The following is a 26930-nucleotide window of genomic DNA, read 5'->3' on the forward strand; positions in this document are numbered from 1 at the left end:
TCCTGTCGACTCCGCTTACGCTCCTCATTCTGGTGGAGTACCGGAGTTGACGGGAGAGTGCTCAGCAGTCGATTTATCGCGTCTATACTAGACGCAATAAATCGACCCCCGCTGGATTGATCGCTGCCTGCCGTTCCAGAGGGTAATGTAGACAAGCCCTTTGATGTATTTATCCTTACAACAGCCTGGGGAAGGTAGGTAGGGTGATCATACGTCTTGTTTTGCCCAGTCCCTTTTTAAAGCCCTATCCCAGCTATCCTGACTTTTCAACTAATCAGGTTGGCAAGAGCAAATGGGACAAATGCCCGCTTTTGTCAAAAAAGTGGGGTGTGCTATGGGGGAACGTGCAGGGGGAGGGAGCAGAGATGCCAATCCCATGCAGCGAGAGGCTGGGCTGGAGCGGGGGAGGGAGGAAGGGTTCCAATGCGTCGGGGGGCAGACAAGGTTCCAGCGACAGCCTCAAGTGGTGGGCTGGGAGGGTTCGAGTGACCAGTGACTGTCAGAGGGGGCAGGCCTCTGGCGAGCGGCTGGGGCAAGCCCCGCAGAGGGGCGGGGGGCCTTGGGTCAGCCACATACAGTGTCCCATTTTCCCTTTGGGAAATATGGTCACCTTAAAGGTAGGGAAGTGATGTTGACCCATTTTACAGAGGGGGCACTGAGGCATAGAGAGGCTTAAGACACACTGAGGCAGCTTATAAGGGCAGTGAGTCTCAGAGCCTGGTCAACTGACCTGGGCTTGCCAGGTTCAGCTGCAGAGCAAAAAATAGCAGTGTAGACATTCGGGCTCAGGCTGGAGTGCAGGCTCTGAAACCCAGCGAGGGGGAGGGTCTCAGAGCCAGGCCTCCAACCAGAGCCCAGATGTCTACAAGACTACATGTAGCCCTGCAGTGTGAGCCCTGTGAGCCCCAGTCAGGCTCTGAGACTCACTGCTATGGGTGTTTTTTTCCTCTGTAGTTCTACCCTAAATGATTTGTCCAAGGTCAGATAGGAAATCTGTGGCAAACCTGGAAAAGCTCCTATTGACTTTGATGGGCTTTGGATCAGGCTGTATAACTTGGAGTTTCTAGCTCCCAGTGCCACGTAGTTGTAATAATAATAATAATAACAATAACAATTAACAAAACTAGAGCAGTAAAAAAAAATAATATCGCAGTATTGAATCCGGCCCAAGCTTTTTCATTCTCTAATGCTAATAGAAATATGTGCTTGGGGGAATAAAATAATGAAATTTCAGTGAAAACAGTTTTTTGGGTTAGGCTTTCATATTACACTGTGGTGGTCCCCCCCCCCCTTGCACTGCAGTGTGTTACAAGTGGACGAGTTGCTTTGTGCTCATGCAAGGTAACCTGTAAGGGATTGTGTAACAAATATGAAAGTGACTGGCTTTCTGTTATTCATATTCACTGAAATCCACAAAAGGGTGCGATTCAGCCCTGCATTGAGGGGCCAGCATGATGCCTCCGCTCCGCTTAAGTCCTCGAAATGGGGCTTAAGTAGAACTAAAGTGGCCCATAGACCTGGTGCTGGCCCTCTGAATGGGGATGAATGTCACCCATAGAAAACAGACAAAATAAATGGTGAAAAGTGCATACGATTTAAAATTCTTGCATTAATTCCTTTTTTGTTGGGGGCACTCTGAGATTAGATCTGGGCAAAATTTTTCATTTGAAACTTTCAATGAAAAATGAAGCTTCGGAAACACTGAAAAGTGTTGCAAATTCGTGTCAGTTTCAATTTGTCTTTTGATTCAAAACAAAACAAAAATATGAAAATGACATTTTTGAAATGAATCGAATTTTTGGGGGTTCAAAATGACTTTTTGATTAGTGATCTCATTTATTTTCCTTTCATTTTATTTTTAAAAAATTAAAAAGTTATAAAAGGCTTGAAAGCAGAACAAAACATTTTGTTCAATTCAAAAGGATTTTTTAAAACTTTTTTGAGTCACCAAAAATTTTGGAAAATTTTGTTTCCATTTCAACCCAAAACAACTTAAAAAAAATTCAGAATTGCCACTGAGCCAAAAAATCCATTATTCACACAGCTTCTTTCGAGCAGGAGTTCTCAACTTTTTCCATTTCACCACCTCCTTTTCCGTACCAGGATCTCCCAGAGTTACCCTCCCCTATGGCTGGGATCTAGCCAGAATTTTACTCCCCACATTTAGAAACATGAGAAGAGCAGATTGATTGTGACCCTATGACGCCTGTTTGCGACCTCCAAGATTAGACACCCACAGCTAGAGTGAGGCAAAGTGGTGGTGGTGTTATGGGCTGTCATACACTGCATAGACTAATGCCTGTCTTTCTTTCACAGGACTGTATTTGAAGAGATCAAGAAATGGAGAGCATTTTTTTTTCCCACGGCAGTGTTTAGGGTGAGTAGAATGCCTGATTGTGTACACTGTGCAGTGAAGAAGCATGTCTGTATGGTCAGAGGAACCCCTCCCTTGTTCTATCTTGGCTAGGATAACGCTAGGCCTAATTTAGCAGCAGCGAAGCAGAACATTTGGATTTTGTCATCCATTTCCAAAACTATTGTTCACTTACTTTTGGCCCCCCCATTTTTCATTTTAGCTCTATGTTTTCTGGTAGGTTCCAAAAGATAAGTTAAATGCCAACCTGATGATTAATTAATATTTTGTTTGTGCTCTGAGGATGGAAAGCCTTTATCGAAATACTTATTAATTATTTTATTTATATTACATGGGCACATGTTGATGTATTTACAAGTGTAACCTCTTGAAAAATATGAGCGAGGGGTATAACTAGGAGCAATGAGATAAAACATAATGAAGGAAAATGTATGTTAAATATTAGGAAACATGTCCTAATGGTGAGATCTAGCTGCTATTATTATTAATTATTATTATTATTATATTTATTATTTATGTGTATTACAGTAGGACCCAAAAGCCCCAAGCAAGATCAGGACCTCACTGTGAAAACTGACTCGCAGTGTTCAGTGCTTGGGCTTATCTAACTTAAGCCCTGAAAAAGGGCTGATTTTCAGAAATGCCAATAACCCCTCCTCTGAAAATCAGGCCTCTCAAAAGTATCTCAGGTTGGGCACTCGCAAGTCGCTTGTGAAAATGTAGGCCAAAGATAGTCCCTGCTCTGAAGGCCCATACAATTAAGGGCCCATTTCAACTTCCATTGAAGTCAATGGGATTCTTTCTGATGACTGCAATGGCAGTAGGTTAGGGCATCTAATAACTACCTATAGCTGTTTGAAGGGTGTAATAGTCAGTATCACTTCAATGAGAGCTTGGGCTAGGATCTTCAAAAGTATTTAGGCTCCTCACTTCCGCTGAAAACCATGGGAGTTAGGGATCTAAATACCTTTGAGGATCTTGGCCCTTGTCTTGTTTCTGAGAATGGATTTCAGGATTGACTCCCAATGAAGAAGAATTCTTACTTATGATGGCATCAGTACATAGGGAGTCAGACCTTGCAGTGATGAGTATGATGTAAGGGCATAGATACAACTAGAAATACTGGAATGAAATGGAGAAAGAAGGAAATTCAGGTTGAATAGCAGGGCAGATTTCCTGATGGTGAGGTCTGTATTACTTGATGAATAGACTTTCAGTGGGAATTGGGCGCCTAACATAATTTTGGCACATTTGAAAAGCTCACTCTTGGGCTAAAATTCATTGATTCCTGGGGTTCCAAAGATGTGAGGGCAGAAAATGGGCCTTCTTTTGAAATTCACACTGTGCCTAAAGCCCCCAAAGCACTTGTGTACCACTTAACTATGCACAAGTAATGCATCGAACTTGTATGAGTTTCCTACACCAAGATTTTACCTTCAGTCACAATAAGTCCATATCTAAGTGTTTGAGAATCAGCTCTATGATATTATATATTATCTGTAGACCATTTCTAACGGATGTTTCTGAGTGTTACTGCAATATAAATATTAAGTAGATATATACCTACCGCGAACCACATATGTAAATAATATAAGACAGTCTGTCTATAACATGTGGATGAATGTGTACTCTGTGTGCGTGTGTGGAACAATGTGCTATTGAAGTCTGGCAATACCTCTATTGATTTCAATAGGCACTGGTGGAGGGCTCCCTGGGTCAGTCTCATAGGCACCCAGCTGAAAGCGGCCTGATTTTTAGAGGTCCTGACGCCCTCATTGTCTTTAGTGGGAGTTGTCAGGGCTGAAAACTTCTTAAAACATCAGGCCACATATATCTGAGACTGCTGACTAGATGTGGGGGCCTCACGTGGCCTGTTGGTATAGCACAGAATTTAGACATGAGAAAGAGCCGCTAGGTCATTTCTCTGCCATTGGCAGTGTTTATGTACCTGGGTGGGACAGACAGACGGACGGAGACACACACACAGAGTGTTTTTGTGGTTAAATTTCCTTCCTTCCTTCCTTCCTAGAAACACTAAGGGAGGGATTCTCACTTCCATGCCATGACCTTTTTATAGAGCCACAGTGTACAGGGGCCATAGAATCTCCTTAGGTTCTGGGTGACAATTTCCATGGCGCAGTCATTGGATGTGGGATGCTGCAATCAGAGGTGTGACGCAGAACATCTAGACATACCTGAGCTAGCTTTGATCTAGCTAATTTGAATACCAATAGCAGTGAAGCCATGACTGCACCCATGGCAGCTTGGTCCTGGGTGGGGCTGAACAGCCTGTGCTAGCTTCGCTGCTATTGTTAATTTAGCTAGCTAGATCAAAGGTAGCTTGGGTGTGTCTACACATGCTGCAGTCACACCTCTGATTGCAGGGTAGACTTACCCAGAGGTTGTCCTACAAAGGCTCCTTTGCAAGCCCAGAAATGGAAAGGGGGTCTGTATGCAGCAGCTGGAGAGTCCCTTTAATTTACACTGCTATGAAGATTCTTGGCAGCTGCAAAGCAACCCATGGGCAATTGTGAGGCTGCACCATAATTTAGAACAGCTGCTGGCTGTTTTAAATTATGCCGGTGGCCGCACTGGCCCCTGCAAGCAGCCCAAAACTGGGAGGGCGTAAAGTCACTTTTGTCCCATGTCCCCTGACTGCACCTGCTGAAGAATCCTGGCCTTTGATAATTGTTGTTCAGTCCCCAACTGTAAGAGTCAGCAAACAGCAGGGTCACGAAGATCAGTGACTGAGCATGAGCAATTTATGACTGAAACTGAAACAAAGCTGATTCTCTGTCAAACTGATGTTTCCCTGGTGCATGCTCTTCTCTGATATTATTCTTTGCTTGTAAATTCTCACATTATTGCAGGAAAGAGGGGATGCAAAATTAAAACTCTACTATATAGAGGAAATATGAACAAGCTGTGCAAAAAGTTAGAACCAGCTGGGTTTATGGTGGCGAATTAGATATATCTTGCAGAAACATAGCTGCTTTGTATTATGTGCTCCCATCCACGAAATATCGAAACTATGCTGTCTCTGTGGCACTCAGAGTTTAATGTGTTTTGAATAATATATCACAGTATTGTGGAATTCTTTGTAATCTAGGGCCTTATTTGCTGGAATTTTTACCCCTTTTCTACACCAATATTATTGTTTTGTTTTGTTTAAAACAGAAAAAACACACAATGGGACTTTTTAAAGATGAAGACCTGTTTTAATTTAAGTGTGAGGCATAGAAAAGTTTGGCTAAGGCCACAGACCTGCATCTTGATCGTGACTTTCACAAAGGTCAGGGGCCAGATCCTCAGCTGGTGTAAATGGTAATAATTAAGAATAACTCCACTGAAGTAATTGGAATTCACCGTGTAAAACGTGAGGAATTAAATTTCTTAGTATTTTGCTCTGAAAAAAGTTCCCTGAGACAACAAAAATGCCCATGAAAAACAGATTGGCAGAGGCCCTGGGGTTTTTTTCACCTTCCTCTGCAGCATGGAGCATGGGTCACTTGCAGTTTAAACTAGTGTAAAGGGTGGATTCTCTGTAACTTGAAATCTTTAAACCGTAATTTGAGGACTTCAGTAACTCAGCCAGAGGTTAGGGGTCTGTTACAGGAGTGGGTGGGTGAGGGTCTGTGGCCTGCAATGGGCAGGAGGTCAGACTAGATAATCATGATGATCCCTTCTGACTTTAAAGTTTCTGAGTCTATGAGACATAGAGATACAAGATAAAGACATACAATGCTATCACTATAACCCATTCAGAGTCCTGATGGAATGAATCTCCCAGGGGTTAGGAGCCACAAGACAAAATGAAACGGTCTCCCATGTAAATCCTGGTGGTTGTGATATGGATTCCTGTGGGACCTTTTCCACGGAGGCTGCCTCAGAGAGTTGATGTACTGCATTTGCTGCAGCCGGGGGAATAGAAATCTCTATTATGACACTTTGGACTTACTCCATGCACTCCTTTTTTTTTTTTTTTTAGGCATCTATAGCAATACCAATCGTCTGAGCCTGTATAGTCATGGTGGCTTAAACTATGCCCCTGGCGGTGTCTTGGGGCAGACAAAGGGTTAAAAATTGAGGAGAAAGACCTGGGGAGAAATATGGACAGGGTTAGTGAGTAACCAGAATCATCTGTACCTTGGTAGAAAGAGGATGGGCTGAGATAAACTTGGTCCCTCCATAAAATACAATCAACTGGGAGATGCATGGGGCTTGGGCATAATATATTTGTTCTCTTCATTCACATGGGTGGCATAGAATCATAAAAATGTACAGCTTGAACGGAACATGAGAGGTCATCAAGTCCAGCCCCCTGTGCAGGACCAAGCATACCTAGGCCATCCATGACAGGTATTTGCCTACCTTGTTCTTAAAAACCTTACAAAGAGGGGAGAAAGTTTGGGATCATACTGAGATCAGTCTAAGTGGGAACCTATACTCTTTCTCGAAAGCAGTGGTTCGCAACCTTTTTGATACCAGGGATTGGCTTGCTGTCTTCCTAACCTGTGTCAGGGAGATCTCAGGGACTGGCGAGGAGGCTGCCATGGACCAGCATTGGTCCACGGACTGGTCATTGAGAAACACTGTTGTAGAGAGCAACAAAGCATATACTAATAAGGCTATTTGTGAGCAGCTCAAGATTGTAATATTTAACATGTCTGTGTAAGAGAGGGGGTCTCAGGTACAGCATTATTATCTGGATTTCAAATTCCCCAATATCTAAGGATGTCTCGTTGGGATGGTCTGTAGAAAGAGGTTCTTATCATAACTTTGGGATCAGGATCTAGATTTTGAAGCATACATAAAATTTGTATGCATCCACATTCAATAGTACACTCCTGGACCATTTAGTTCTAATGTTCGAAACTGCCTCTCCCAGAAGACAGGGGAGTTAGAGTTCAGACTTCTGCTCTGGGCTCATCTCAAAGCTTATATGTTTCGTAATTTGATTGCTGGACCCAATGAATACACCAAGTATCTAAGATTATTTTGTATGACGTATTAAATGTCTGGTGTGGTATACTGGGATACTTTGGATATATCCTTTTAAAGATTGATATGCCAGAGTAGGAACCTATAAACAGTCACTGTTGTGCTCGATGCAAGTGCATAATAATTGAGCTTGCCTGTGGCCAGAAAAAACCCAGGAGCCTTTTGGTCAGACTCATCCTCATCCCCTAGAATATTGGTTCTCTCACTGATGTGTTGGGAAGGGCTGTCATTAGCCAACTCTTTAAACTCACCCAGTAAACTGAAGGAAGTTTTGGAATGATGTTTGCCTGTCATCCCATCTCTGGATACTGCTCCATCATCTATGCCAGAGATTCTTTGTTTCTGGGGCTCATAGGGCAATTGTATTAGATTGTACTGTGTGTTAAAATCATTCTCTGCTGCCCATCACCATAATGGCAGAGCACCTCCCAAGAACTAAAAATAACAAAACCGTATCAGTATTACTCTTTCGCTTCCCAGCAGATACTCCTATGTTCCTTGATTAGACTATTGGGGCTTTTGTGGTTGTGAGAGCATCTTAAGTAGGAGGAGCCAAATTGATTTTGCGTTACCAAGCACATCCGGTACTGTCAAAAAGACTTCCCTAAGAATCCTACCCAGACCCTCCAACATGGTTTCAGACACCTTGCATTGCAGAGCGCACAAGCAGAAGACTGTGCTGCACTATCAACAAACTCTTCATGAACAAAGTATCACCACTTCCAGCAAGTAGCACTTAGTGTGACTGTTTGGCAAGTAGTGTTACTTCCCTCCTTGGCTGTGCTGATGAGAAAGCATTTTCTCTTTGAATGGGAAAATGCCGTGAACAGATTCCATGAATAGATTCCTGGGCTGGGACTCAGGCAATGTAGGTTCAATTCCTGGCTCCCCTATGAACTCCCTGTATGGCCTTGGTCAAGTCACTTAATCACTTTGTACCCTAGTTTCCCCATTTGTGAAGTGGGCTGATACAGAGGTGTTATGAGGATATATTCATTAACATTTGTGAGGCCACAGATACCATGGGGTGAGGGGCTACAAGTACTTAGATCAAAGAAATCTCTCATACAGCCAGATATATATGAAATTTACGCAGATCTCCTGAGTCCCAACCTGGTGCATCATCACAAGACTGTTTATCACAAGCTAAAGAGGAGATGGTTATATATTTATGAGAGTCCCTTGTTATAATGTTGGCACCATATTACTAGTTTCAGCTCCCATTTGTGTTCCTTTGAGCAATCAATTTGCCGTTGTCCTCTTTCCCCCACCCATCTAGTAATAACACTCCAAAATACCATGGATTGCCGTTGTGGTGAATCCCTTATTTGATGTGAACATTTGCTAGTCTTGTTTCTTTCTGATGCATTTCAATGCAAAGAAGAGAGAAAAATATCCCTTGCTCCTAGTGAAATTCTGCATTAGCATTGGTTATTTTATCGGACGTGTCGCTTTAAACGACGCCTTTGCCATCTGTTCTGCCTGCTAATTACAAATGCAAAGCAAATGTAACTCACATCTGCTTCATTTAAAATAAGGGAGACTGCAGTGACTGAACTGTTCCTTATTTAAGCATCACATGATTCTTTATTTCCCGGTATAGGCCAATGCCTGCTCTTCCTTCCAGTTTGCAGTAATAGGAATTTCCATAATAGATCAGATGAGTGAGCTCCACCTACCCAGTAACTTGTTTCCAACAGTATCCTGTACCATCTGCTTCAGAGGAAGGTGTAAGACACACTCTACAGTGAGCATTTGTTGAGGTTTTATAGGGGACATTCTCCCATTGCAGAGAGATGAACAATATTACCTAATGTGTCAGGTGTGAGGTTCTGGTTCTAATCTCACTTACAGGGTGTTGATCAGGAGTAACTACTTTGAAGTCAGTGGAGATACCCTAGTGTAAAATCTGTGGAAGATCAGAATCAGTTCCGAGGTCATTTCCATCTCTGTTTTCTGTGGAATGAGGCAGGTTTAGTAGTGGGGCCTCTCCAGTCGCCATGGCAGGAGCTGCAGCAGGTAGTCGGTAGGAAGAGGTGGTGCAGTGTTCTGCTGCTGTGTTGTCCATCAGAAGAAGAAATGAATGTTCCTGGCTTCTGAATATGGGCTCAAAGACTCTTATCCTTAGAGTGGTTCACCAGAAGAAGAGCCATCCCTTTCCTCCTGTGAGTCTGAAGGGGCCACATTGCAAGAAGCTCAGAAAATCACCCCCTTAAATAGGCTCTGCCTACCCAAAGTGTGAGCATTGGCAAAGCTATTTCTGAGTCCATTTCCACCAACACTGGTTCATGAGACTAGTTCCTCTTTCATGTGCATCTTAGGTTGATATGTAGATTGTTGAGCCATCTAGCTGCTGCATCGTCGAGGGTAGCGAGGTGTTGCAGTCCGCCCTCCAACCTTCTAATTGTGTACTTCTCCACAACATGTTTGGTTGTCTGCATCGCTGCCCTGCAGTGACACTGAAGTTTGGGCTAAGCCAAATTTCTGCATTTCAACACCTGCTTGGCGTTGGACATGAATGCGTGAATGGCTGCTGTAAAAGGATGTCACAAAGTCAGTGGTGGCAAGTCAGCAGAGACTGCAGGTGTACATCTTTTCTTGTGGAGACAGGCAGAGCTTCCTGTGGGAAGCTGATTTGTGCCTGTTGGCACCATTGTCAGTCTTGTGCGCAGCAGGTGGTTTTTTCCCCTCATAGCCTTCTGTGCAGTTTTAAGGCATCTCGTCAAAGCTTTGAGGGAGCTAAATAAGCCAACACGTGTAAATTAGATGTTAATCAGGGTGATTAAGGCAACCACTAATGATCTGGGTAGCTATGTTCATCTCGGAATCAGTGAGATGTGTATGCCAACTTCTGCCCTGGACTGCTGCATGGTATTCCGCTGGAGTGAATATTGTCACCAGTCTGAGGTTTGTAGGACATTGGCCTCTGCTCCCCAGGAGGTCCCTGCTAGATTCTGGATCAAGGCAGTGCAGGAGGTGATCTTCTTTAAGTATTCTAAATGGGACCAGTATGTTAGACTATGTCCTAAATAGGTGACAGCTGGCTGGAAAGGGAGTGGATGATCCTCCACACAGACTGTAGGATGCTGAGTGGCCAGGTGACTGTTCAGACAGAAGGGTGTCTTACACTCACTTAACTAAGTCTCCACTGATGAAGGTGATTGGCCAGAGCATCCATGTCCTAGCTGAGCAACCCTTTATGATCATGTAACTCATTACTCAGTGAGACAGATACCATCCTCATATACGTCCTCAATGGCTTTAGCTGTTGGTCGGCAGTGAGTCTATACGTTGAAAAGAACAGAGGGGCTAGTTGGGATCGTTGCAGGAGTCTGGAGTCCTAAGCCAGCATCTCTTGTGTCTCCGGCATCTCTGGCTGAGGCATCTCTGTAATGAGACTAGTTGCAAAAGTATCATTGGAAGCACAGACACAAATTGAAGTGACCTAGATTTTGAAAGCTGAGATGAGACGAGACGCTCGCTGTGCTCTGTTCTAAGGGGACATGAAGCCAAAAGCTAAGCAGTGAAGCAATTTCTCTTGCTGCAGCACTGAAGAAAAGGAGATTTACTTCTTTCTTTAAGTAGCTCCTTATCTTGAGTCCTGTTGACCCCATTTGTTTCACCCTTGGTACCTTCAGTCTCTCTCCTATTACAATCTCAAGAGCAGACATAGAAATGACCCTGAGATATTTTTCCTTTCCTAAAAGTAGTTGTAGCTTTTAGAAACACACCTGCTTGGCTTCTATCCTCCCTGCTTTGGTATTGAACATGTAGACACATGCCTCTATCCCCCAGCCATCACTCTCACTATCAAAATGAATGCATTCCCTTTAACTTTACTTTCAGAATGGAAAAGAAGGGGGTGGTTATGGTGTTTATACCTGCCAAAAGAAACCTTCAGGTTGGTAAAGTACTTTTTCCTCTTCACTTTAAAGCTGATGTGCAATCTTGCCTTCCCTTCCAAGAAATTTAGAAATCCTGCAAACTTTTTTTAATAGGAGTTTTCTTAAAGTATTAGGGCAAAGGTCTTCATAGTCAATTCTGTATCTATGCATAGGTAGTTGTGAGTGGGGGTGGAAATGGTTTTTTGGGGGGGCGTTTAAAGATCACACTTGGAACACCTATGCCTCCAGGTTCAAATCTCAGCTGATTGACTTAGCCCTTCATACACCTGAGGCAGATACACTGGGTGCCATGCAGTTTATGGTGTGTGGGACTTTCAGATGAGACCTTAAAAACTAGTTATGGTAGCCCTGGTAAAACACAGGTCCTAAACCTTCCTTAACTTCAGGGCAATGAGATCTAAATCCAGATCCAAACTCTGTGATTTGAGATCATCTCTGTTAGAAAACAAGGTTCCAGGGCACTTTTCATAAGAGTAGAAGCTTTTGTCTGTATCCTAGGTCTGAAGAATGATCTTATGATTAAAGCATTATAGTGGAGCTAGGAAACCTTGGATAAATTCCTGGCGCTGTTGCACACTTCCTGGGGGACCATCTGAAAGTTGTTCATTCTTTCTGTGCTTCCATTTGTAAAACACAGTGTTGTCACCTCTCATGAATTTATCATGAGTCTTAAAATATTTAAAGCCTCAGCTCCTGGAATCATGTTATTTTGCGAGAATCTGAGCTTTCATATAAAAAAATATAAAGTTTCTAGCCCTCATGGTCTTGGGTAAAAACTTGTACATCTATCTATACCACTATTTGTACTAGTTTTAGGGCATTTTATACAGAATAATATACAGAGCCAGTTGTACTAATTTTAGGTCATTTATATAGATCCAGTGACAGGAACATAGGAACATGATAGTATTTTATTAAATGTGATTTTCTACATTATTTAAATCTAATTTTTGAATCCAGTCAGATGTCCATATATATATATATATAATATAATATTACACTCATAGAGGGTTATTTTTTTTATGTGGTTGCAATGAATGGGTGGCCAGAAGAATGAACTTCCATTCTTTTTGCATTACCCAGCGTGTAGGTGTGTACATATATTCTCCCCGCAAGGCACACTGCAGCCAGTGGCAGCTCTACGCCTAAAGATTGGGTGGGGCTCTGGAACTTGCCTGTAACTGTACATGTGCTCATTAATGGGCTGAGCGCCCTCTACCCCCGTTGACTTTAGAGGGAGTCGAAGGTGCTCAGCACCTTTCAGAAGCACCTGGCACCTTGTAGAATTAGGTCCTATAATGGAGGGCACTGTCTAAAAAAACCCCTTAATACTCTCCTGCTTTAAACCCCTTAATGCTCTAAAAAAAAACCCCTTAATGCTTTCAGGCTTTTCCCTGAAGTCCCATTGACGTTGATTTGGAATCTTGCTATCCTGCACTATGTAGCTGTCCTTGCATTGATCGTTCATGGAAGAGCTAGTGTATTAAATAAGCAGCTATGAATAGTGTATAGAGTTGGGATCAAAGAAATTAAACATGGGAAAGATCTGTTATTTCCCATCCAATCTATCTCCTGGTCAGTGCACGATTGTTCCACTGTCAGGAAGCTTTTTCTTGATATTCAGCCGAAAATTTCCTCTCCCTCATTTCATCTCATTACTTCTAATTACAGCCCCGCGTTAGGGATGAAAGGCAATTGATTTTACTCAAGTCTGTTGGGGGAGAGACTGCAACTCCTTGGATGGAATTATTTGTACAAAGCCAGGGCAGATATGATACCACAAGCCCACCCCATGCGCATCCATTTGTTCTAATTCTTCCACTTCTCTCCATCCCAACCTCAATCCCAATGCAGTCCCAGGTTCAGCATAATTTAGAGGAACCTACCAATTCATGCTTGGTCTGCTTCTGCAGCAGCACACCGATGAATCACCCCTTACTCAGGGCAGAATATTGTTACAGTCAGTCTGTGGTGTCTGGAATAAGGCCACTGCTCATCAAGAGATGAAAGTGTGCTTATCCCATGGCCAGTCCTCCAAGTCATCCAGTCATCTGCCTTGAAACTGAACTTAAAATCATACAATAATTATGTCTGTCTCAACTAGACCTGGATTATCTCCTTCACTCTTGGTCTCCCAGTGCACCTGCTGTTCCATGGTAGCAGCATCACATGCGTGTCCCCTTACAGTGGAACCTTATGATGTACCTACTACAGCAAGCAACAATGCGGATGTATTTTGTCCAGCATGCCTGATCAGTTACATCTGTGCAGCTCTGATTTGCCTGTTCATCACTTAGGTACTTTGGTGATGGACACGGTAGGAAAAAAAATTACGTTACTCTGAGGAGTTAGCAGCATCAAAGCAATGTGTTACTGTAGAGGAATAGCAAAACAGGAGGCACGCTCAGAGAAAGTGACGCAGGCTCTATCCACATCACATTACACGAATCCTTGAGCCAGTCAGCACCTCCCCTCTTGTCAGACTGTTCTGGTTGAGACGCCAGGTAACTTCTTACACAATATTACTGCATCCCATTAAGAGAGCATGTGCTAAAACTTGATAGTCTCAGACACCAATACTTGGATGTCAGCTTGTATGGAATCATTCAAAGTTTTCTTGCTTTCAAATCCATTTTAGAACACAGGTAATGGATTATATGTTATTTCTGGTGGGGGCAGAGGGACCACATTTTACAGCTTTTCTAGATAATCAGCCCTTAAATACAATGCTGGGAATGTGTGTGGGGGGGCATTTCCCTGCCTCTAATGAGGGTTCATCCTCCCCAGTTGGATACTTAAAAGCCATCCAGCAGCAGAGATGGTTTGCATCCATGACTAATATATGTGTCTCTGTTTCTGCTGTTGGAATGCACCAGCTTGCACCGAATGGCAGGTAGTATCCAAAAACTTTGCCCAGGGGGAGGTTACCCTCAGACCCCCTGCAAGGGTTTTATCTCCTCATCTTCAAATTACACAGTTCAAATATGTTGCTAATGATACATGTAATGATGATAAAATGTATGTGTGACTGCAAAGAATAACATTAATATAATGATATACCTTTCACTAGGTCCTATAAAAGGAAGTCTTAAACATCTGCTTTCCTCTATCTGGGTAGAAACAGATGTTTTGAGGCCTTGAGAATGCATAGAGTGGCTTTTAAAAGTTCTGGCTTAGCTCACAACCAAAATGAAAACATGGTCTTGGTTCAAGCACACCATGGATTAAAAGTCACTAGAACCTTTTGAAAATATAACACAAAAGGGACCCAGAATTCAATGTGTCTGTGTTTAACTGCCGACTATGTTGGGTCTCTTATGTAATTTAGGCCTCTAGGCACTGCTGGAATACTGTTACTAGTAAATCTCCCTTGTGAACTGGGTGAAGATCATGCAGTTAACAAACGAAACTAAACGTTGAGGTCACTAAAGATAAATATCTTTAGTTAAAATATTAAATTTTATTATAGGGGTTAAAATATTCTGTCAATATGCAGACAGTGCCTGTTTCTGGGTCCTGATCCAAATCACATTGAAATCCACAGACTCTGAATTACACCTTTGCTGCATTCACTGATTTGTGGAGGGAGGAGGTGGCTGTGGGGTCTTCAGAACAAGGGGTTATGGCACTGGTCAGTTTGGAAGAGGCTGACTGAAAGGCATTACTAGCTGAAGGCTTTTAGTGTTACAGTGCATGAGTGGAACAATGATAATCCCAGTCTATCTGTTCTAGTAGACAAGTGTCCAACACATTATAGAAACCACCTTCACCACTGGCTCCCTTATGGGCACTGAGGCCACTGATTAACTGTACATGGAACCTTAACTGCCGTCTTTTCCTAAGGTCCTTTGTGATTCAGGTTGAGACGCATTAGCAGAGTAAAAATGCTGCTACCCAGGTTGTTTGTTTCTTTGGGTAAACTCCAAAAGTTCTCCCTAGTGGTCAGTTCATCACATTTCAAAAGTAGGAAATGTGCATGACAATTTAATATAACCCTAAAAGTTAAGGTGGAGAAATCTGGTCTGAAGGAAATAACACCTGCCTTGAACCTGTGTCTGTTGCTTGAATTAGATTGGACTCAGACATTTTTGAAGTTCAGTAATTTAAAAAAATAAATGCAAAATCATCCAACTTCTAGACTTCCCATTAAAACAGGAAATAGAAATATCAAAATGCTGAGACCAGATTCTCCTGATCTCTCACAAGATTCACAAAACAAACATGGTCAGTGAAGCTTTAGAACTTTTTTTTTTTTAGATGTTTTAGCCAAAGGGAGCCAAACCTCTGAACCTTTTGACGTTCACTCATCGCTGTCTCAGATCCAGTTTAGTGCTTGCTCTAACTGAAATTTACAGGAGTGATCCAATTTGTTAGTGTCAATGGGGGCACATTCTGAGCCTGCGGACGAAGCCCAGGTATAAGAGAGTGAGTGAAGCAGGGGACTCAGCCCTCAGTCGGAGCTCACAAGCGGTGGAGTCCTTGTGTGTGCCCCTGCAGTCAGACTGAGAGTAGATGCTACCTATTTTTATGGAGGGTGAAAGAGAGTAATTCTTATTCATAGAGCTCATTGCGCTTAACAAAGGTAAGTAAGTAATATTATTCATGTTTTATGGGTGGGGAAAAGGAGGCACAGAGGATACATCTACACAGTAATTAAACACCCGTGCCTCCCCAGGTCAGAGGGTTCAGGATCATGGGGCTTGGGTTGTGGGGCTGTAAAATGGCTTTGTAGGTGTTCGGGTCTGGGCTGGAGCCCAAGCTCTGGGGCCCCTATGAGGGGGAGGGTCCCAGAGCCTAGGCACCAGCATGAATCTAGATGTCCACACAGCAATTTTTATTCCCACAGCCCAAGCCAGCTGACCTGGACCAGCCACAGCCGTAACACAGATCTTTCATTTCAGTGTAGACGTATTCAAAGAGGTTAAACGAGTAACCAAGATCAGACAGCCATTTAGTAGCAGAACTAGGAATGGAAGCCAAGTCTCTTGACACTCATCTTCCAACCTATTCACTCATTGGACCACCTCCTTGGGAGCACATGTCCCTTGTCACAGCTTGGAAACCCTAAAGAAAAGTACACTTATTCTTAGAGTTCTTGGGTTTATCACCATCTATGTCACACAGACACAGAGTGATCTACTTGGGGGTCTGTTTGTCTGCCTCAGGATGATGAAGGGCTGAATCCACCCTGCAGGGAGACTTGGTTTTTTCAAAGCTGAACCATAGACCTCTAAGCCATCCTCAGCACACTGCAAGCATGTGATCCAAACACAGGTAAAAGTATTATAATTGTGGTCATTCTTTGTCTGTAAGAAGTTCATTCCAAAACGTACTCATGTTTCATCTCTTACGTTTCCAGGTTTTAAAAGTGCAATAGTGATAATTTCAGCAAGTGAGCTCCTACCTGTGAAAAGTCCCATATCCAAAGCCCTGCATCCAAAGTAGAGCTGGTTGGGATTTTTTTGACGAAATACTTTTTGTCGGAAAATGTCCATTTGTCAAAACCAAAACTATTTGCAGGAAAAGGTTGGTTTCAACTAACTTCCTATTTTGAAAAAAATTGTGGGGGGGGGGAAGGTTTGAAATTGTTGAAACACCATCTTTCAATATTTTCTACATGAAATAGGGTAGTTCTTGAAACTTTTCATTTCAAAATTGAAGTTAATGTGTAGTAAAATAAAATAAAATAAATAGTTCTAAATTGAAATGGAGTGTAGTTGTAGCTGTGTCGGTCCCAGGATATTAGAGAGACAAGGTTGGTAAGGTAGTATCTTTTAAATAATAATTTAAAAGGTATTGGCTGCATGAATGGAACTGAAAGAAAATGTTAATTTCGCCCAAACCTAATGTCAACACATGCCGGCTACTGTTTAAAGTGTGTGACAGAGGGGTAGGAGAATGGATTGTGTGGCAGGAGAAAAGTCACCTTCAGTGCCCCATTCCTGAATGTCCCTGTTTGTTTATTTATTTATGAACACTGTTTTCTCTTTAATAATAATAAAAAAGAATAAAAAATGCATTTTCTTTAAAATGCAGTTTATGAATCTGCACATTAGAAAAGAAAAAGGGTGGTTTAATATGTCTGTATGATTTCACAGAGATGGGAGAATGAGCTACTTCATGGCGCAGGTTGTCTGGTGGCATAGACTGGGTCCGACATTGTTAGATCTGGCAGGGATTCAGATGCCTCAGACATCTGCCAGGGGATGTGGGATTTTGTTATAAGGAGTGGGAGAGAGAGAGACACACGCACAAGAAAGCTAAGGGAAGCTTGCAGCTTTCTACATACGCCCATATAACACTTCCTCTTTAAAATTCCCTTACTATGCTCGAATCCTGTATTTTTATATTCAGAACGAAGTGTCCCGCCCCCCCACCCCTCCCCACCTACCGCCACCGTCTCTGCCTTTAACTTGTTAAATTTGAAAGATGATATATACACACGGTTTGCTCTGCCAGTCAGCCTGTTTAAGGCTAAGATTAATGCAGGGGATTGGTGCAGTGGTGTCGCAGTGGTGCGTGATCAGAATACAAGATGGAATATAAGGGGAAAAGGCCAAGAAATGTGCCTGTGTTCCGAGTTTACACAAGTCTCCTTAGCAACTTGTCTGAATTTTTTTTAATGTTGTGTGTGTGTGTGTGTGTGTGTGTGTGTGTGTGTGTGTGTGTGTGTGTGTGTGTGTGTGTGTGTGTGTGTGTGTGTGTGTGTGTGCCTGCCCCAATTCACCGGTGAATAAAACGTTCCTCCAGTTTTTAAATAGCCTTATTTTTTTCTTTCCCTTTCCCTTTTGTTAAATTAATCATTTAAATTGGTGGCATGACTTTTTTTTTTTTCTTTTTTTTAGGGGAAGGTGCTGGGAGCGGGGAGAAGGGAGGAGTGGGTGCCTTGATAGTTTTCATTGTGACTTCTGGAGAGTTGGTCTCTTTCAAGTTGTTCACATCTCAGCATGTGGAATTATTGTGCTTTCTTCCGATTTGCCACAGAATTGACAGTAGCCCGACACTAAAACTTATTTGGGTTTGATTTGATTTTTTTATCTATGTATTTCTGACCAGGGTTTTTAAAAAAAAAAAAAAAAAAAAAAAAAAAAAATTGTGACAAATTGTCTTCTCAACCCTCATATTCCTCCCCTCCTCTGCCCCCAATACATTTTTTTAGTTGTCTACTGAAGAATAAAACCCCCCATAGGAGGGAGTGACCTTTTAGTGATCAAGGTATGTTGGATTTTTTTAAGTTGTGTGTTACTATGTTAATAGCATGAGGAAGAGACAGGACTTGGGGAGGTGGGGGGTGAATGAATTACCCTAGAAATGCTATACCTTGAAATAACTCAAGGGAAAATAGTTGCTCCCTCACTTGAGCTGCTTTCAAAATCTTGCTGTGCGTTTTTTTTTTTTTTTTTAAGAAAAGCTTTCCATAGAGGGGGAAAAAAAAAAAAAAAAAAAAGGAAACCAAGCCAGAAAAATTTTGAAGGCTTGATCTTGGCTTCTATACAAACAGATGTTGCCTGTCATTCCGTTGTTAAGCAGGCACCAGATTGGAGCAAGCAGCAGTTTAAGAGGAACTGCAGCGGAGTTTGGAAAATGGGAGGGAAATATATGTATATATGATTTTTTCTATACTGCACATATATATTTTCCCCCCCAGAATTAACTTTACTTATAACAAGTATATTTTATTTTTTATTTTATTTTTGTATTTGTTTTTTAGTGGGAAAAACAAACCCAAAATAAAACGGAAAAGCACTAGCAACTCTGACCCAAATTTTACCAAAACAGCTTCTTTTTTTTTCCACGTAGGTGAACATGTATAGAAAAGGGGGTTCTGTTGGAAAATGCTTAAGGCATTCTCGGTAAGTGAATGTTTATAATGGACTAGGTCAGGATTCTGTCGTGGTTTTTCTTTTTTTTCCTGCTGCAAACCCCGTTTCTGATGGGTTTGCCACTAAATTCTCTCTGTAAGTTTAATTGTGAAGGTGGAAGGCCTTTTTGTCGCCTTTCCAAGTTTTAGCAACATTGTAAGAACAAGAATCACATTGTTTATACAGTAGAAGTTCTAACGAAACATGGATGCTCTCCATATTGTCGCTCTTTTGTGTGCTGCATGCGCTCGCGGATTTAATCCCCCGGTTTCTTATGCTTTTTTTTTATTCCCCCTTCTTTTTATTTTCCGCTTTCTAATCGAATAGTGGCATGCTCAAGAGAAAACATGAGGGGGTTTGAGCCGAAAGAGTTAAAGGTTTCTTGGCACCAGAGCAGCAGTTTAGCAACAGATCAATTCATTTAAATGAAAGAAATCACCGACCAAGCCATCTGATTTTGAAATTTCGTGTCTTATACTTCCACTTTGGAACAAAGCTTCCATTTTCTTCCCCCCCTCCCATTAATCTTCACTGCTTCTGTTTAACTCTGTTGCTTTTGATAGGAACTTTAAGTTATCAGTCACTTTTTTCTTTTAAAAAATGTGTATATTTATTTTTTCATTTGGCATTTGTACATGCTGCACTTAGCACTTCTGTAAATAATCACCCTTACACCTCAGACCATCCAATAACTGTTATTTATGGCAGAGTTTTTTTTCCACATTCTAATTTTATATTTGGAAATAGTCAATTTTTGCATGATCTAACTTTCAAACTATATAAACTATCTGCCACCCAAGTACTATGTAAAATATCCGCCTGTATCTATCTATCGATTGCTATACACATACTGTATAAATACATCTATGTGTAGATATGTCTGTAACTCAAGAGATACCTGAAAGATTATTTGATGGTGAGCAATATCTTTATATACAGAGCTATTTTATATATACTCATTGTATATTTCTCCAATATATCTGTCTGTCTATACCCAGATCTATTTATATTCTTACTGTATATGTGTGTATGTATGCATATACCCACACAGACAGGAAGGATTATATCATTCAATAACTAGATTACTATATATTCAGCATGTTCCATTGAGCCATTTCTTTCACGGCTATTTAAAGCTTCAAAAGAATGAAAAGCAATTTTTTGGTTCATGTAGCGTATTTGATCATAAATATAAGTTCTTATTTTTGTTGCTATATTAAGTAAAATAAAATAAAATAAAATAAAAGACCTTGGGGGGGGGTTATTTTGTTTGCTGCCGTCCTCGGTTTATACAACCTACCATAAAAATAGGGTAATTCCGCTCACAATAAACAAATACATTCGGTGAACGAATTTGCAGCCCCGCATTGAATTTTGATGGTGGCTTCCACGCTGTGATGCTGAGTCTGTTCACGGTGGCACTGCATTAGAAAAAAAAAAAAAAAAAAAAAAAAAGGGCCATGATGCTTGGGCAGGAGCAAACTCCTATCAGCGAAAGCAACGGAAGGGTGGGGACAGGGGAACCTTCTTTTGTTAGGCTAAAAAAAAAAAACCCCAACCTTGAGTGAAGCTTAAAGAGAAAGAAAGAATAGGAGTGAGCGAGAAAGTGGACAAAAAATACAAGTAGCATCCCATCCCCCTTGCCCCCCACCCCCAGCCACTACATGACTAGGGTGGATCACAAATCTGGACATTTTATTGTCTCTTGTTCTTTAACTAGTGTTCCCAGCTGTTTTGTAGGAGAACACCAGGGTGTGGAGCGGAAGGAGCACCCCCAAAATATCAGCAATATTTCTGTGGGTGTCATTTTGGTTACATCACAGCACGCTCCTTCCCCGGCTGTGTTCTTGTGCAAAATTCAAATAATTTTTTTTCCCCTGTTAGCAGCTGTGCATGGGTTTAAGTCAGTCTTTAACATTGGGAAAGGAACAATAAAATGAAAGGCAAAACCGGCATCTTAAAACTTGGCAAGGGAAAGCAGCTTGGAATGGCAGCCAAGAATCGTGCTGTGGTGCAAAAAGAATAGCATCCACGAAACCACCACAATCAGGGGTTTCTCTTCTTTTACCAATACCATCGGCAGAGAGAAATAATGATTTCTAGAAACAGTGTTAAAGAGTCAAAAAAGTTAAAATGGTTGCTTGATGAATCTACTCAGATGCAGGTAACGATCCTCTTATTTGATTTGATTTACCAAACTTTAATCATATGTGGATCAGTACATGATAACTAATCTGTTTAAGACGTTGATGCATGTAACTAGCTACCCAGGAATGTACTTGCAGTCGCAATCTCTGTGTTTGCTTTATTTTTATTGATTGCTTTAGGGCATTAGAATTATCCTGTTTTATGTGCTGCAAGAAATGTGTTTTATTTCCAGATATTTAACTCTTTATGCTGAGGGCGAATAGCACAAAGGCATAGCATTGACATCACCTTTTATTTTGAACAATCAATCTTGCTTTTTTGGATCTCATCTCTTTCTGTCAAGTTCTGTGCTACTAGAACTACAGAGCTTAATGTACAAAGGCAGAATCAGACCATTTAAAAAGGCCACCAAAATATCTGAAAATGTTTTTTGTTTTCCAGGATACGTTTGTTGAAGAGTTGGGCCTAGCAAGATGGCAGCGCATGTGCAATAAGTATTCACATGAAGTACCACTGCTAAGGTAAAGTCATTTCTATCTGATTTGTAAGTTACTCTGTTTTCCAAATATTTTTTTTTTGCATTTGAAGTATATAAATCTATTAATAGATTGATATAAATTATATAAAAATAAAATGATTTTTTAAAGGTCTATATATTCAACAGTTAAAATAGGAAGGGAGGGGGAAGAATTGTTTAGGACTTCTGTTTCTGATTTCTCTCATTGTTATGATTGAAATATGAAATGGCTGCAAACAGCTTTTACACAGGCACACAATATGTTCCACATTGATCGACAATTTTCTTGGAAAATGCATTTGTGCAGTATGGTTTGCTTGAAAACCACATGCAGACCCAAATCAGTGTTATGCCTTTGGAGACATACATACATACATTTGTATATATTCCCCTATATATTCCTTTGGCTGAAAGAGTGGAAAATGCCAGCTTTTCAAAGGGTTAATGCTAGACAAGGGCATCTCTTTTTTATTTTTGTCATCCCTAGTTTCTGGAACGTAATGTTTGTTGATATTATGATCTTTTCAAACTTACATGCTAATCAAAATAAAAAAGACTAGCTGAAGTTCATTATTTATAAGCTAAAGTTACATGCAAATGTATCACAAAGACAATTGATTCATTTGTCTATCATGGATTTTCTGCCAGTGTTTATCTCTTCATGAGGTTTCCACAAGGTATTAACAACTGCATAATTAATCTACAAGGGGAAATTTTTCAAACCTCACCTTTCTGTGTAACCTATAGTCTTTCCTCTGGCACCTCGAATGCATTCGATGGACGTACAATGAGATTTAAAAAAAAAACAATACTTCAGTACAGAAGAACGTTTGTTGCTTTGTATCTTGTTTATTTTCATTTGCTTCTTCTTTTACAAGTTCACTTCACGGGACATTCAAAAGTGTGGTGAGGTTGGGGGTTTTGGATTTTTTTGGTTCGTTTTTTACAAACACTAGGAATTGATAGCTTAGACCTGGACACTTTGTTACTTATAGCATATAGATGCCACAAAATGAAATGTGTACATCTACCAAGCTCCCTTCCTCTAGCCTCAAAGGAGTGCAGAAGCAGTTCCATAAGATTTACGGTGGGAATCCTCTTGAAAGCTAACCATGCCAGTTTGACATATAAAGATCCATTTCTAGAAAGACCTACTATAACATTTAACAAATATAACCATGAAAATTAATTCTTACCCTGAAACTACTCACATTCCCATCCCTTTTCCTTTTTTGCTTTATAAAGCCATTATTGTGTTACGGGAGCTGTAGATGTGAGGTCATTTAGGCATCTAAATAAAGGGTCAGTTTTTCAACAAGGCTTAGCACCCCGCAGCTCCCAATGCGACTGGGTGCTGAGCTCTTGGAAAATCGGGCCACTTATTTCAGGGCTCAAATAAGAGCTAAACTATAATGGAAATCTTGCCCATAGGGCCATGGTGTGCTGCGTGCCCTTGAAACCAGTGAGAATTGAGGGCTCACGTCAATCACAAGAGGTACGTCTGGGCCACCCAATCCCAGTCAGGATGCTAGTGATTATAGAAGTGACTGGGAGATGAGAATATTAGCTTTCAAGGAGGGAAGTTTAAGAAACAAGAATTTTAGTAAACATTTACGCACTTCCATACATTATATACTCTTTCGGTAAGGTTATTAAATTCCTACCATGCACAGGATAGATGAACCAAGATGAATTCTGGTACAAAGAGAGTAGCGTTCATTATGGGCTACTGCATTGCATCCTTGGAGGGACTTGCAAATATAAAGCAAAATTCTTAGCAGTCATACTAGGTTCTCAGGTCAGTAGCAACAGTTGTAATAACGCCTTCTAATTATATGGTTATAGGGAAAGACTCTTAGAAGGCACTCTTAGAAGACTTTTAGAAGGCATCCAATGAAGTGAGCTGTAGCTCACGAAAACTTATGCTCAAATAAATTTGTTAGTCTCTAAGGTGCCACAAGTACTCCTTTTCTTTTTGCGAATACAGACTAACACGGCTGCTACTCTGAAACCTAAAAGAAGGCACTCTGTATTTTAACCTAGATTCCCTTAAAATATATCACTTTGGTGGTGCTTGTATAGTAAGGTAAGGTCTTCCATACTGAATTTGCAATTCCCTTATCTGAAAATATAACTATTTGTAATCTCTGGTCAAAGCTCAATAAAATGTATGTACTGTCCCCCTTGGTGGGTCACTGCACACATTGATGCATCATAACTATTCATGCAGGGGGCTCCTAAATCCATATTTAGGCTCCTCCATAAAAGTTGCCCTGATTTTGAAAGATACTAGACATCTGCAGCACCTGCTTTCAGTGGGATTTGTGGGTGCTGAAAATTTTTGAACACCTGACCACTTTTAAGTAGATGCCTAAGTATTGATGTAGGAGCCTAACTTTAAGCAACCCAGTTTGCAAATTTTGGGCTTAGTTAGTATCTAGACTTCTGGATGGAGGATGAGTAGAGATTCAAGATGAACCACTACCCATGAAGGAAAGCTGTCATTCATTTAATTGTGTCTGTTTACCAGGCTGGAGAGATTAAATATTTTTTATTCTCAGAACCTGTACGAGAACAGAAACAAGCACTTAAAATTATGCCTATATTGCAATTACTATACATGAGTTGACCGTATCATATCGGAAAGAATAATACTCAATTTTGCAAATTCTTATCTGTTGTCTGAAGTATAAGGGAAGGTAGAAAAGGGAAGTTTCTATGACTTTGGGTGGCGGGGAGTAGGGGACAGAAGGCAAGCAAGTATACCTCAGTAGGTTTAATATTCATATTTATAAGTTACAAATAACTTAGGGCCTAATTCTCCTCTCATTTCCACCAATTGCACACATTCAGTGTAATGCCGTTGATTTCAAGTGCAAATTAATTACATAGGGGTGAAAACTTTGGAACTTCCCGGATAATTTTTTTGTTGCAATGACAAAAATTTACTCCTAGATAAAGTCAAATCTTATCAGAAATAAGAAAACATTCACATGTTTTTTGTCTCTATCTCTTTTGAAAGACATTTAGCTAGTATTTGGCAGATTTTCTGGGGAGCTGGGGAAAGTTATTAGATTGCTTAGTGAAAGGAAAATATATTTGCTACAGTTGAAATTTTAATTGTTCTGTATTAAAAAAAAATCTAGACCAACAATTACTTCTCTGAAAGTTAATGCAACCCATATTTTTCTTTTGCATAGTTGTTTTTTCCATCTGTTTAGGAAGACTGCCAGAATGAAAACTAGGAAGATCCTTAAAAAAACTAAGTTTTTTTTTATACACACACATACATACACACCCGCACACGTAAACTCTCACCGATCTATTTTGGAGTGCACCTGTATTACTATCTAACACAAGCAAAAAGTCTTTGTGGTAGGTTGGTTTGCCATGCTGTTATCAACACACCAGTAATGTTTATCGTTTGTCATTTAGTATCACATCATCAATAATCTTGTCTAGCAAAGTGCTTATCTGAAGGAAATACAGAGTGTTACTTTTTTGGTTCAAGTGATATTTATAATGTATTTTGCTGCTCTAAAAAAGGAGGGTGTGGAAGTTATATTGCAGTGAAAGAAACGGTAGTCACAAAAGTAGTGTTTCAGTACTATAAAGAAATAGTTATTCCTATAAATTAGTGTCTTTAATGTGTTAAATATTATGAACACTGCTATTTACTAACAGCTTTGCAATTTCATTTGCAGAAATGTTTTTTAAAAAGTTTTAAAAAAAAAAGGAAGAGATCAAAGCCCGTTGCCACAAACCCGTAGATCCGAACTTGTGGTCATATTCCACACAAGCTTGTATCTATAGGTATGTGTCTGCATGGCAAATGCACAAAACCTGGATATGGTGGTGTTTATGCATTTAAACTGAAAATGTCCAATGTTGCTACTTGCATCTCCCTCTAGCCCCGCTCCCCCCCTTTTAGGAAATATAAAATTAGAGCTGCAAATCTTGTTCTGCAATTATCATATCAGTTTTCAGCTTTGGTTATTATTAACATGTACTCATGGTTGTACAAAACCAATGGCTCATTTGTGCCTGAATAAAATGGGACACAGAGAATTATTTGACATCAAGCTGAAGAAATTAAATCTCGGGTGCATTATGTGTGGGTCTGGATATTTTTTGGTTGTTTGTATTTCCAATGCGATCTGAGGAAGCAGAAAAGAAAAACTTGTTTCATTTTTAAAATAAGACGGATTCATTCTTACATTGATGAAATTGTATCCTCCTTGGAAAATGACATAACAGTTGTGTATGGAGCAATATAGTTTAGTAGTTTTTGGCTGTATAGATTCGCAAGCTACTCTGAAACACGGATTCTGCTCATCCGAAAGCCAGTGTAAATCTTGAGTGATTCTACTGAAGTCATTGGATGTAGTCTAGCGTTGTTCTGTGGACCTCTGTATTATTCTCAGTATAAAATTAGCTTATTTTGAAATTCTTTCCCTTCTCCACTTTGTTTTACTTCAGTTTAGATGTACTATCTATTTCTTTAATTCTTAGGGGGAATATAGCAAATTGCACAAAATCGCTAAAGGAAGAAAAAAATGTGGAAGCAGCAATATAATTTAATATAAAAAGCTGTAATGTTTTAAGTCACGAAGGTAAACAATTATTTTTTAAAAAATGAGGAACATTTAAAAACAGAGCAATATACATATTTTACACATTAATACTTAGAAACTGTGTAGACTCAGAATAAAAACTTACTGGCTTCTTCTCTTAGCTTTCAGTGAAAATTCAATTAAGGAGTTGGCCTGGGTTTCCTTTTTAACTTCCACTTTTGTATGAATTTGGCTGTATTTACCACACTGCTTCAGTGCAAGACTGATTTTTTCCCCCCATTTTAGATTGCCTGTTTTGTATTGTATGAGTGAAAAATAATAGCAAATATATATATATATATATATATATATATATATATATATATATATATATATATATTTTAAAGATTCAAATGCTTTTCTGTGTCCTGGTTACTAGAAATCAGCTCTATATTTAAAACATATTTAAAACTATATTTAAAACAGAATGTTTGTTTATAATGAGACTATGCATTTGGATATCAGCCTTCTACCCCTCCCCCCCTCCCCCCCACATATACCCCGCTTGGA

General features: G+C 40.4%; 1 long non-coding RNA gene across 1 annotated transcript in view; it reads left to right on the forward strand.

Annotated features, from left to right (window-relative positions):
- Positions 1-18000: 18000 nt before the first annotated feature.
- Positions 18001-26930, forward strand: part of LOC119846837 — a 59195-nt gene continuing 50265 nt past the window's right edge. Inside the window, exons 1-2 of the long non-coding RNA XR_006276585.1 lie at positions 18001-21306; positions 21732-21811. This is a non-coding gene — a long non-coding RNA (uncharacterized LOC119846837). The remainder of the gene's footprint in view (positions 21307-21731; positions 21812-26930) is intronic.

Source organism: Dermochelys coriacea, chromosome 22 (assembly GCF_009764565.3).
Source record: "Dermochelys coriacea isolate rDerCor1 chromosome 22, rDerCor1.pri.v4, whole genome shotgun sequence".
Classification (NCBI taxonomy): domain Eukaryota; kingdom Metazoa; phylum Chordata; order Testudines; family Dermochelyidae; genus Dermochelys; species Dermochelys coriacea.